Source organism: Phasianus colchicus, chromosome 4, assembly GCF_987193195.1.
Source record: "Phasianus colchicus chromosome 4, bPhaCol1.hap1.1, whole genome shotgun sequence".
Lineage (NCBI taxonomy): Eukaryota > Metazoa > Chordata > Aves > Galliformes > Phasianidae > Phasianus > Phasianus colchicus.
The window spans coordinates 6548162-6559681 of NC_143439.1; the positions used below are offsets into that span (position 1 = coordinate 6548162).

The following is an 11520-nucleotide window of genomic DNA, read 5'->3' on the forward strand; positions in this document are numbered from 1 at the left end:
TGACCTCTTGCTCCCCTTCCTCAGCATGTTGGTTCTTTTTTGGGTTGTGTTTTTTGTTTGTTTGTTTCTTGCTTTTACAGGTAAGGATTTAGTAAATAATGAAAACTATTTCCTTTTCCCAGATTAAATGGGAAATTATTTTTCAACAGGTTTGAACTCCCTGGGCAGACTGGTCTAGCATTAAATGAGGAGGTTGGTGGCCCTGCATGTGGCAAGAGGATTGGAGATTCATGATCCTTGAGGTCCCTTCCAACCCTGGCCATTCTGTGATTCCTCTGGATTATGTGTTTTGGCTGAAAAAAGTGCATTTTAGATCTGCCAAAAGATCAACCTACGAAAAGGCAGACTGAACATTACTTTTCTAGGAAGCTGCTGCCATCTCTGCAAAAATACATTTAAGAAAGGGTTAAAAACTCTACACAAAACCAACAACAACAAGAATAAAAAAAGCAGATGCTATGCTGGAGGAAGTGGATGCGCCCTAAAAGAACTGTGGTCAGGCTACAAAAGTTTATCCTAAAAGACTGCAGCCTATGGAAAGGGCCCACACTGAAGAAGGGGAAAAAGTGTGAGGAGGAAGAAATGACAAAGGAAATGTCATTTTCTGTTATGTCCTGACTGTAACCACTTGCCATCTCCTGTATACCACTTAAGGAGTCAGTGGTAAAGGAGTGAAGTTGACCTGGGTAAAAGGAGGTTGGGGGGAGGGTATATTCTTTTGTAAGGAAAGATGTATTAAATAAAATAACAGGTGAGGAAACATGCTCAAAAAAGCAGGATGGAGAATTTGAAAAACCAAATAGCAATTGTTGAAATTGTGGGTCAACTGATAAAAGTGTGCAGACAATCTCTAATCTTTGAGAAAGATTTCTATTATATTAAGGATCTTCTTTCGTGTTTTTTCGTTTGACATCTCTTAATTGCCAATAAGTTAAGTCATTTTTTCTTAAAGTCAAGTCTGTTTTGTCTGTAACGCTAACTGGTAAGTAGTCTCTGTCTTTTTCATCCAATTTTCTCTCATATCCTGTTGAGAAGGGGGAATGCGAAGCAGCAGAGTGAGCAACTCACAGATGGCCAAGGCTATCCTACCAGTGTCTCACAGATTTCCCACATAAAGCATGAGATGAGCTGAAGCAGCAATTCATTCAAGCATAAGCCATGCTACAGCTACACTTAAAAGAAAAAATAAATTAAAACCTAGATACAACTTACAAAATGTCACTGCTCAGCAATTCAAGACAGAGAAATGACTTGAGCTGGCAGCAGGTAGACCTAACTCCAGAACAAGGTTAAGCAGGAATGCCAGAGATCTAACTCCATGTGAGGAAGCACAAATCTTCTTGCTGATAAGAAATGCCACAGTACTGACTTGTCACAATATGCCTGTTGCTGGTGCAAGCATATAAAGAATCAGCATATGCTGCATCTTTGCAGAATCCCTGTGAAACTTCTTATAACAATAGGATTCCATCCAATATATTGTCCATTAAATCTCTTCATAAATAGAAACGTGGTTACTTTGTCTCAAGGAATACAAATATGTTTTCCAACATTTCCTTGAAGCTGTCACAAACCACCTACCTAAGCTAAGCTCTCTCTTTATAATAAATGCACATATTCAATTACTGCATAGTTTTTGTCTCGAATGGCAATCTAGCTCTAAATTCACTGCATACAGTGGAAAGATGAGTGCATACCTCAATGGAGAAATTTTTGATCCAAAAATTATTACGAAAAGACAGGACAAGTATGTTTAGCAAAATGTAGTGATTGCAGTACACAGTGCAACAATAATACCAATATGATTCCCATTACCAGTCTCTGTAGAATAGTCATGACGTTAGGTATCCTCCATTAGTTAGAAGTAATCTGTGTTGAAACCAGCTCAAGGCCATTTTTCTTTTCAAAATTATTATTCTTGTTTAGTTTTTGTACTCTATGCTGGACTGAGCCACGTATTTACTCCTTCTCCCTTACCCAATTTCTCATCTGGCTAACTTGGGGAAACTTTTTTTTCCCCCATGAACTTGAGAAGAAACATTTAAACCACTCAACTGTTGATCTCTGTTTGCCTAGAACAAAGTCTACCCTCCTGTTCTGTTTGTGTTGAGGGAGTGTGATGCTTTTCAACAGCTGTGGTCAGTCACACCTGCACTAGTTGGTGAGCTTCGTGGGCACATTGCCCTTGCCCATCTCCTGTGAGCCACCTTCTACTGTAGGGTTTAAGACTGAGAGTCACTGTCCACACTTAGACATTTAGTCAGTCACAGTTTTATAAAACAATCACAGTCCTTGGCCGGGAACATACTTATTATATGAATAAATTTAAGCTTGAACTACAGTATCAAAATCAGATTAAGTATTTAGTAAAATTATATCCTTGAAGTTATTTATTGACTTTTAGTTCAAAGTAATTATTTTTTGCTATTCCCAACAAAGCCATCTTTCCAATAAATGCCACACAATCTCTATCCACTATATCTTAATCTACAAAAAACATGATTCAGGTGAAAATACTCAAACTGAGTAAATGTGCTTTAATGTTAAGATTTCTATTACATTCAATGATACCTGAATTTGCTTAACATTCTGTGAAAAAAAAAAAATGCATTTCCTAAATGCTATTAGTTAGTAATGTGAATACATCAAGAATAGTAGCTGAAGGGGTTTGCTACACTTCCTCAAATAAACATTCCTATTTAGTGTAAAGAGTAATACAGCAAAAAAGTCACAGGATAATCAAGTATGAAAATTAATTTTATATGCAAATGCCTGTCAGGTGGGAAAGGGACTATGGAAATTGACTAGAGATTAATATATAATGGAATATTTAGCCATTATGAAACATCAATTTGTCAAATTGTGCAGTTACATCACTTAACATATGGATTTATATCAACGTACTTCTGTACATTTCATTTGCACATTTAATGTATTTAATGTTATTTTTATAAGGAACTGTGCTCTAAGGTCAAAGAACTAGCCAGTTCTGAGATAACAGTGGAGAGAACATGTGAATTAATTGAGAGACTAACATCACACTGGAAAATAAGCAGACCATGAAATAGTGTATAAATAACCATTCTAATCTACATCTGCTCTTTGTACTACTTTCCCAATATTGCAATTATCTTTATCAGCTAACGTGGCAGGATAAACATTTACATAAATTTGGTTTGAGGGCAACAGAGCAAGCACTCTAGCTTTGAGTGATGGAGTTGACAATGGCATTTTTCCAGCATTAGTTGAAGATTTTTAAAAAGCTGAGGTGTGTTTGTTTCATATTAGTAAAGGCTACCATAAGACTTCCCCCCCATTAATAATAATCTCTTTTTGCAGCTAATAAACCATATGGGCCATAAGGAGGATCCGGGGAACTAAAAGCCTGTCAGCCTGACCTCATTACCAGGAAAAGTTATGGAGCAGATCATCTTGGATGAGATCACACGGCATGTATGTGGAGTCTAGGGGATCAGGTCCAGCCAGCACGGGTTCATGAAAGGCAGGCCATGCTGATCAACCTCATCTCCTTCTATGGCTGGGTGACCAGACTGGTAGATGAGGGAAAGGCTGTTGATGTAATCCACCCAGACTTCAGCAAAGCCTTTGACACGGTCTCTCACAGTATTCTTCTGGGGAAACTGGCTGCCTGTGACCTGAACAGGTATACTTTTCTTTGGGTAGGGAACTGGCTAGAGGGCCGCGCCCAACGGGTAGTGGTTAATGGAGTTAATTCCAACTGGTGACCCGTTACAAGTGATGTCCCCCAGGGGTTGGTACTGGGGCCCATCTTGTTTAATATCTTTACTGATGACCTAGATGAGGGGATTGAGTGTACTCTCAGTGAGTTTGCAGATGACACCAAGTTGAAAGGTGGTGTTGATCTGCCTGAGGGTAGGGAGGCCCTGCAGAGGGATCTGGATAAGCAGGGAGACCTCATTGCAACAAACAGGACCTGAGGAAATGGCCGCAAGTTGTACCAGTGGAGGTTTAGGTTAGAAATAAGGAAGAACTTTTTCTCTCAAAGAGTGGTCAGGCACTGGAATGGCTGCCCAGGGAGGTGGAGTCACTATCCCTGGCAGTGTTCAAGAGGCATCTGGATGAAGAGCTACGAGATTTGGTTTAGAGGCTTATGATTGCAGTGGTAATGGGAGGGCAGTTGAACTAGACATTCTTGCAGGTCATTTGTTGCCTGGGAGAAGAGGCCAAAGTCCTCCTCATCACAACCTCCCTTCAGGAAATTGCAGAGTGCAATGAGGTCTCCCCTGAACCTCCTCTTCTCCAGACTAAACAGCTCCCTCAGCCGCTCCTCATAAGACTTGTGCTCCAGACCTCTCACCAGCTTTGTTGCCCTCCTCTGAACACGTTCCAGGGCCTCAATGTCTTTTTTGCAGTGAGAGGGCCAAAACTGGACACATTACTCAAGGTGCAGCCTCACTAGTGCTGAGTACAGGGAAACAATCACCTCTGCTCCTGCTGGCAACACTGTTTCTGATGCAAGCCAGGATGCCATTGGCCTTCTTGGCCACACTGTTGGCTCACGTTCAGCTGAGCATCAATCAATACCCCCAGGTCCATTTCCTCTACGCAGTCCTCCAGCCACTCTGCCCGAAGCCTGGAGCGTCACCTGGGGTTGTTGTAGCCAAAGTGCAGGAACCCGGCATTTGGTCTTGTTGAACCTCATCCCATTGGCTTTAGCCCAGCTCTCCAGCCTGTCCAGATCCCTCTGTATGGCCTCGCTACCCCCAGGCAGATCCACACTTCCAGCCAATTTGGTGCCATCTGCGAATTTACTGAGGGTGCACTCGATGCCCTCATCCAGGTCATCAGTAAAGATATTGAAGAGGACAGGCCCCAGCACTGACCCCTGGGGAACACCACTCATGACCGGCCACCAGCTGGGTAATAATCAGAGGGGCAGATAAGGCAGGGGAGTTTTCTAGAAATATCCCTGACCCGGGCCACAGGAAGGCAGCACACCTCCCTATGGGTAGGATCAGGCTGACATATCAGACCCTCTGTTCCTCTCAAAAGAGAGTTGCCTATAACTATCACCCCCCTTTCTTTCTTGAAGGAGGCAGTCTTCAAACGTGGAGCTGACCACCTCACCTTGGGCAAGCTTGGCAGCAGTGCTCCCACATCATCATCACTCACCACTCCCTCTGGTTTCAGTCCTTCATACCTGTTACAGAGAGGGACCAGGGGAACCAAGGTAGGTCAGGATGGGGGCTACCTGCAACGCCAGGCTGAGACCTGCTGCCATTCCTCCTCTCAAGCTGTCTGTCCCTGTTTAACAATGGTGAGAGAGAAGGTCCATTACTCCCTCAGTCTGGGAAGTGCAATCTCTGCGCCTTTCTCACAGAGAGTCACTCCACCAGTCAATCTCCCGCTCGCACTCTCAGATGGTCTGCAGTCCATCTACCTCCTCCCTGAGCTCCACCACCAGGTTGAGCAGCTCATCCAGCTGCTCACATCGCACACAAGTGGCATCCTTCCTATCCTCCCCAGCAGCTGGAGACCTGAACTGCCACATTATTGAGCAGACCCTCTGTCTGGGTTGCCACAGTCTTTGCATAGGAAGCACATTTCCTGGTGAGGACCATGTTTGAAGTGGTGGCATCAGGGCCGGCCAACAGGAGAGCAAGTCACCTGAGAAAAAGACTAGAGCACTCACCTGTGCTGACACAAGACACAGCTTCCACTCCCACTGCTGCCTTATTGAATGGGCAGTGCAGGCAGCCCTCACACACTGACTACCTCCACCCTAAATGATCAAAACAGCTTTCCACACCTTCTGTGTTGTGTTGTGTGTCCCTGGTCCCTTTTTATCCACACAGCAAATGGGTCAAGGTCAATCTCCAGAGATAAAGAGCAGGCAGTGTCAGCTCCACCCCTGGTGAGTCAGGAACCTGCCCACAAGCTGCCAGCTTTTTACTCCTTTTTTTTACTCCTTTTTTTTACTCCTTTTTTTTACTCCTTTTTTTTACTCCTTTTTTTTACTCCTTTTTTTTACTCCTTTTTTTTACTCCTTTTTTTTACTCCTTTTTTTTACTCCTTTTTTTTACTCCTTTTTTTTTACTCCTTTTTTTTTACTCCTTTTTTTTTACTCCTTTTTTTTTACTCCTTTTTTTTTACTCCTTTTTTTTTACTCCTTTTTTTTTTACTCCTTTTTTTTTACTCCTTTTTTTTTACTCCTTTTTTTTACTCCTTTTTTTTTACTCCTTTTTTTTACTCCTTTTTGAGCTGGTTCAGTAAGTTGCCAGAAAACTATGCACTTATTTCTTGGTTTAGTTCTCTCCCACAGTGTCTTCAGAAATTCAGTTGCTGTGGTGCCAGATAAGTATCAGAGTCAGTGTCAGAAAGGGTAGGGCTATGTGGCTGGGACAGGAGAGAGAAAAGAAGGAGGAGAAGGCTGAAGCAAAATTAAGGTCGTTGGGGTTTATTTGCCCTAGCAAACTTTTACAATGCTTGGCTCAGGGCCTCTGATGGCACCCTTCAGAAATCTCTGTATTTGCAAAAACGGTCACATTCCCATTTATTTCACCTTGGGTACTACAGATGAAAATAAACATGCCATCTGATTCTAAATACAAAGTTAAGTGCCTAAATTCATATGTCTGTATTTAAAAAAAAAAAAAAGTATCTTTTCTTTACTGTCTTTGTAGTTTTCTATTTCTTCCTTATCTTCTTGGAAGATGTCAAAAAACTGGAACTTTCTCCTTTGTTTTCAGAAACACTGAAATCACATTGAATTCAAACAGCACATTTTTTTAATCAATTTGTCTAACAACCATTGGGTGGCAGACCATGAAAACTATGTAAATGGCTGCTGAGGCCTAAGAATGTTTCTAATTTATGCCATTTATGCCTGACCAGTAGGAGATTAAATATGTTCATCAGCTGCTTTTAAGAGGCACAGTTTGCACAGCAGTGTTTGAACACTGCTTTTAGAAAAAGACCATAGATGCAATCTCTCATCTTTTCAAATACAATCACAATACAGCCTTGTTTTGTTTTCTTTTATACATTTTTCCCCCAGGGTTTGTGACGATATACAAATTCTGACAAAGAGTTCCTTGTGTAAAGATTGGAAACTATTAATATTATATAAAATTATCAAGGTGGTAGAAATACATTCACATAGCATGCTGAGATCAAACAAACTAAGGTAACAAAAAATCATAGAATCATAGAATTGCTCAGGTTGGAAAAGACCTTAAAGATCATTGAGTCCAACCACAACCTAACCATCCTACCCTAACTCTAACAACCCTCTGCTAAGTCATGTCCCTGAGCACCACATCCAAACAGTTTTTAAACACATCCAGGGATGGTGACTCAACCACCTATTCCAGTGCTTAACAGTCCTTTCTATAAAGGCTCATACTTATATGACTTTTAAAATTAATAGAAGACAATTGCCACCAGCAATTCACGTTTGACAAATTATCACTGCATTTTATATCAATAAAACACATGCACAAAAGTTTTAAAACTGAACAATGTACTGCAAATTGTCAGCAATGCTGTGAAATTCATGAAGACCAGTGGATTGAATCATCACTGATTCCAGGAGTTCCTGGATGCTGATTATTGGAACATCGTTTACTTTTCTGAAGTAAATGGATAAGTAAAATGTTTAAAAAATTGTTTAAAAGATTTATGATTCGTAAATAAAATCAAGTCATCTGTGGAATCAAAAGGAAAATTTGCATCAGGACATGAAGATTAAAAATGGCCCTAAGATTTAGCATTTTTTTTTGTGGAATTGATTGCTCAATTAAATGACTTAAACATGCATCTTTGAGGTGAAAATGTACTCACCTGTGTTCTGTTTCAAATCATAACAGCATTTGAAATGAAACTTAAATTACGGTGAGCTCAAGCTATGGCAAATAATTTAATGCATTTTGATACACTGGGTAAACACAGTCCTGTGAACAGCAGAAAATATGCAGCCATGCTTTCCATTTTGATACAGGAATTTGAGAGTATGTGTCAAGATTGCTGAAAAAATCAGAAATTGTTTGGTATATTTGCGACTTCATTTTCAGTTGACATAAATACATCACCTGTGAATCACATGGAATGTAGAGTTGCAATCAGATATTCAACTCAAAGAAAAAATTTATCTTGTCTCTTTATTAGACTTCTATAAGGCCTATCTCACCAGAGAAGAATATCCTTCGCTTCAGTCACACCTTATTCATGTCATCACTTTGTGGCAGTGCTTGTGAACAAACACTTCCAAGGATGAAGTCCAGAAAGAATAAAATTTCATCAGAAATCTCTGACAAACGCTAAGAAAGGCAACCACTTCCATCAAATCAAACTGATGCATTATTTTCACAAAAGCAAGGTCAAATATCCCACTAGTTTTATTACATATATACATTAACAGTAATATATATTTCTTATGCAGCCTAAGACAATTCCTCCTCACTCAGTGCAGCCAAGGCAAGTCAAAAGGTTGGTTGTATATCAGTGATATTAGCCCATGGTATTAGCTCAAAAATGCTCAGAGTAATTCTTAGAAAACTTAAAGAATTGTTACTGTATCAGTTGCTAGTGTGATTTTTCAAGAAAATGTTCAAGTTGTCTGCAGAGAAAATGATCCTCCCACTTCAGATTTCCCTTCCAGTGTTGCTATATCTTTTGCTACATCTTATATCCACTGCTGTGATACTGGTACTCTTTCCTAATTCCTTCACACATATCCAAATTTAGCATTTAAATGGAGAAAATTTCAACAGCTTGTATTACTTAAAAATCTTGGACCTCCTTTTTCCCAGCCCATAAAAGCCACAGCAGTGAACTGTACCCGATAATATTTGGTTATTGGCACTAAAGCTATAGTGCCTAAAGAGTTACTTACTGTACATACAAGATCCATACCTGGTAAAAATTCAACCTCTTGCTTTTGATGGAACTTGTGGGTCCAGTCTGGGGCCCCAACCTCCCAGAAATGACTCCAAACTGAGGAAATACAAGGATTTATAGTACCACCACACAAGTGTTCATTGCCACTGAAAAGTTCTTACTTTCCCTCAACCCCTACAGCAGGGGAGTGGAACTACATGATCTTTGAAGTCCCTTCCAACCTAAACCATTCTGCTGCTCTGGAAAAAAAATATATATATATAAAAAAATAAATTAGTTTTAAGCCATTAAAAGTTTGCTACGGAACAGCAGACCACACACAAATGATAAAACATGGGTTGTTGTCTTTCCAACTGATGCTGCTTTGTGCTTTGCCTGAATCTTTTTCATTTCACATCAGATAGAGAGAAAGGAAAAGTTCTGTTATAATTTCATATGATGCAGCCTATCGTAATACAAAAAGTAAGTTGCCATTGCTTTTGTATGTGCTGCTCACCACGTCTGGAATATTTCTGACACCACCTTTTTCAGCACCTGCCTGTTGGCCAATCAGAAAAAAGCAAAGGGCCTGAAGTCTCTGCAACTCCATGGAAACTCTTTCCAAAAATACTCCCAAGCGAAGCGTCTCCCTAACAGAAGCTAGTGATTGACAAATCTCTCAGCAGTTCTTTCTAAATAGCCAGCTGTAGTGTAATTTTTTTAAAAATACATTTAGTCCTATGGAGGTTAACAACGGAAGTAATCAGCTGTTCAGTGTTCCTCCTTCAGCATTCATTCCTCTTGCCAAAAGTATGTCTGCCACACACTTGCACATTTGTCTTTGTTTAGCACTATTGACTTCTGGCAGCAGTATACAGCTGTCTACCCTTATCTTGCATCAGACTTTTTTAGGTGGCAGGCTGAGCTTTCCTACACACCATAGGAATACATTTGGCACAGTCAAAAGACAGCTCACAGTAGCTGTGAAAAAGGTAATGTAAGGTAAGGGAACATAAAGCTGTATTACGATAAAAGAAAAAAGGTAAATATTTATTTTCCTAGAGACCAGCATTTCACAGTTTGTTGAAAGAGGCACATTCCTGTTTCAAAGCTAATCCTCACGATTATCCTCAGCAGTGTCTGTGCTTGCACAGATCAAACACATTTCACATGCTAAGAAGGAATTTGAGCACATGACTGGCTATGAATATAAACACGTAAAATATGCACTATAGGCTAAAATTAATCTAATGGGGATCATTTTCCTAATGAAGAGGAAAGTCTAACTGAGCTGCATAAACGAAAACTTAGTATATAACACAGAAAAAGATGTCAGGTGATTCTATAAAGCATTCATTTTTCTCGATGTGCAGCATTGAGAACTTTATCACATTAAGTGCAAAAATCTTATATTAAAAATATCTAATATTTTTGAAATATTTTTCACAGAGGTAACAGCTAGCATGAATGTGACTGAAGCACATGAATTTAAGCAGGAGTTCAAGACTATAAACAACAGAGGGGTGGATAACAGATCAGATATGGTACAGAAGGTGATAATGTACAATTAATGCAGGAAATAAATGGAAAAAACATGTGAATATGACCAACATTTATAGAATGCAGGACAAAATCAACTTAGAGAAAGAAGAGAAACAGTTGAACTAGTGAAGTTAAATGAAATGAAGCCAAGCAAAATTACTGCTTAAGTCTTGAATGCATAATCTTGCAGAAGAAAATTCTTAATTTTAAGAATAAACAGATGAGTTCTATTTAAGTAACCACCTAGCATTTACAGCTTGTTTTGCTTCTTTCAAACAATATATAAAGTATTCATCTGTTTAAGTTAGAAACTTACATTTATAACAGATTTTCCACTAGCCTGTTTTTGCAATAATTTATTTCAGCCTTTTTCCTTAGAAAATTATATAGGGCCACGAGCTAAAACATAAAAAATACAGCTTATATGTTTTGCTTACCGTATAATCTGAAATCTTTACATGGTAGATTTTACATTCTTGGTTATACTACCATATGCTACACCCCCAGAAGTTATCCTTGTTTCCTCTAACCCTGTGAGAGTGCATCAGCCTCATCTACTGATGCTTTCATAGAATCATAGCATGGCTTAGGTTGGAGGGGATTTAAAGACCATCTAGTTCCAACTCCCCTGCAATGGGCACTGTTGACAACCTCTAGATTGGGCTGCCCAAGTTCCTATCCAGCCTGGTCTTGAAAACCTCCAGAGATGGAGCCTTCAATGATGCCTCCTTTCTCATTTGTTTCTTAATTCCTCTTGCTTCAATCCCAATTAACTTGTATCTTTGCTATTATAATTTGTAAACTAAGTTTGTTTTCCTCTTCAGACCGCTGCCACTGTTGGTTTTATTTTTTCCCTTGCATTCCCTTTCCCCTTTTCCACCTTTTTGGCCTGGGGGGCCTTTGGGCCTGCCGTCCCCCTGTCATGGACAGAGATTTACAGATAAAACTGTGACAAAGCTAAAGCGTGGAAAGGCCTTTCTACTTAAACACTGAAAACCATCATGACCTAGTACAGTAAATTAATCAATACCTGTCAGGTTTGGTACATTTCTCTGAGCCAGGTTCACCAAATGATGATAGGGCAAGAGGGAATTTGATAGGAAGAGAAGGAATGGCCTC

At 39.8% G+C, this 11520-nt stretch overlaps 1 protein-coding gene across 1 annotated transcript in view; it reads right to left on the reverse strand.

Moving 5' to 3' along the window:
• The window catches only part of DDX60 (DExD/H-box helicase 60), a 46269-nt gene extending 40996 nt beyond the window's left edge, over window positions 1-5273 (reverse strand). The window contains exon 1 of the mRNA XM_031613846.2: window positions 5183-5273. The gene's annotated coding sequence lies outside the window, so the exon portion shown is untranslated. The remainder of the gene's footprint in view (window positions 1-5182) is intronic.
• Window positions 5274-11520: the final 6247 nt, after the last annotated feature.